Here is a 2,257-nt window from a genome sequence, read left to right as displayed (position 1 = left end):
AGAGGCTACAAGACACCTGATCAATCAAAGGCCCTGGAAAAGTCAGAAGAGGTTCTTGTCTCTGACTCCGGGCAGCTCCAACTCCACGTGTGCTGCGATGGGGAAGATAACCTCAAATCAAAGAAGGATCGAGAAAGATGTTAGACAATCACAGTTTCCTTGTTCTTTTAAAGTCACCCTATGACTGCCACCAATAAGCGATAAACAACTGGAACATGAATTAATCAGTGCACAAAAAGAAGAATAAATGATGGCCATATGCAGGCAGGCCAGAAGTATCGCTGTTGCGAAGGCCAGAATGTTCTCAAGATAGGTGTGGGAGTCCTCTAGTGGCCAGAAAGAAAATTCAGAATTCTAATCACGGAGATTAAAAAAAAAAAAAAAGTATATAAGGATGTTTTGGGTTCACTTATTTGCCAAAGAATCAACACATGAAAGCATTTTTCCCTACAATGATGATGTCATAACTTATTTTTGTTGTACTCAATTTCTTAATCTTAGAATTTAATAGGAATAGGTACTAGTAAAATTAGTTCACTTTTATAATTAACTTCTTAAACAGAAAGGCTTATAGAAATGGAGCTGATAATCTTTTAATTATGGTTGACTTTTTAAAAAGTACCTGCAGCAGGGACTAATTATTCATGTGTGAAACTTTAGGCAAAAGAGTTTGTTCTGAATAAGGTTCAAGCATAACAACTGTGACGATGGCGCTGGTCCTGGCAGTGTTCCATTGTCTCAAACACGCAGATGCTACGAGGCGAGCTGACACCATGCTCCCTAAATAACACCCATCTTTAAATAGAGCAAAAGGAAAAGAGACTAATTTAACCAAGTGAACGTGAGATGGCTGAAGTATTAAATATGTCAAGAAACTACATTTAAATACAATAACTTCAGCAACCAGGTTGCGGTAGTTTCATAATTTCTTAAGAGGGAAGAGGTGGAGTTTAGCCTGTCAATCAGGTCACAGCTTGATGACTTCGTTTGGAGGTGCTGAGGAGATAATAGGTCGCTAGAGGCGAGATACTGGCTCACTCCCTATGAGACTTTACTAACAAGGAGATAAACTTATGTAGCAAGAGCCCTGAAGCAGAAAGAGCCATAGGGAGACCCCTGCCAGTGCTGAGATGCTTCCACTGCCACTGGATCCACAATACTTTCCACCCATTGGCCTGTGATCTTCCTGCATATGGCATCATTGCATATGGTGTGTGAGTCTGAAGAGGAATTTATAGACTGGTATCGGACATAAGGGCTAATATCGGACTTATGGACTTGATCTGGACTGGGCTGAGATGTTTTCTCAATATTCAATGGCTCTTGTATATAAAGCTGTTTCTTATACACATATGAGTGTCTATGAATTTGTTTCTCTAGTCTACCCAGACTAGTATATTAAGTAAAAAATATAAAACCATAACAAGGGGAAAAAATAGAAAATGGTTCAATATTTGTTAATAATACCCTATGTTAAATTACTTAGATTAAGTCCAAGGAAGAATTATTGGTTGCCATAAACTATTACTCTCTCATAAATCTGAGTGTTTTCTAATGGAGAGCATTATGGGGTTTATTATTCATTTGATCACAACCAAACAGTAAGCCTGGGGAGTATTCCAAGGTAATTGAATCGCACCCACCAAAGCCAAGCAGGTGCGCTTGTGGCATGGCGGTTACATGCGGGCTGCTGACCACAGGGTCAGTCATTGAACACCCCAGCCATTCCGAGGGGGAAAGATGAGGCTTTCTACTTCCATAGACTTGCAGCCTTAGAAACCCAAAGAGGGCAGCACTATGTCCTGTCCGATGGGCTCACTGTGAATTAGATTCAACTCAATAGCAGTGATTTTTTAAAAAATGTCAGCCTAAGTCACGGACATCAAGTTGTTTCTGACTCACAGTGACCCTATAGGATTGGGTAAAGCTACACCATAGTATTTCTGAAGTTTCAAGTCTTTACAGAATGTTCGAAATCTTTACAGTCTTTGCAAACTGCCTCATCTTTATCTCCCACAGAGCAGCTGATGGGTTTTAATTACTGACATTTCACTTAGCACTCCAATACTTAACCCGTGCATCACTACTGACTTCCACTGGATTGATGCTGACCCATAGGGCCCATACAGGAAAGGGTCGAGCTACCGCTGTGAGTTTCAGAGATTTGAACTCTTTACGGGAGTAGAAAGCTCCCCCAGAGTGGCTGGGGATTTCCAACTGCAGACCTTGAGGATTACAGCCCAATGCATGACCACTA

Source organism: Echinops telfairi, unplaced genomic scaffold (assembly GCF_000313985.2).
Source record: "Echinops telfairi isolate 266 unplaced genomic scaffold, ASM31398v2 ScPeMD7_7468;HRSCAF=8506_0, whole genome shotgun sequence".
NCBI classification, from domain to species: domain Eukaryota; kingdom Metazoa; phylum Chordata; class Mammalia; order Afrosoricida; family Tenrecidae; genus Echinops; species Echinops telfairi.
The sequence above is the reverse complement of the archived record's forward strand: the minus strand, read 5'-3'. Positions refer to the sequence as shown.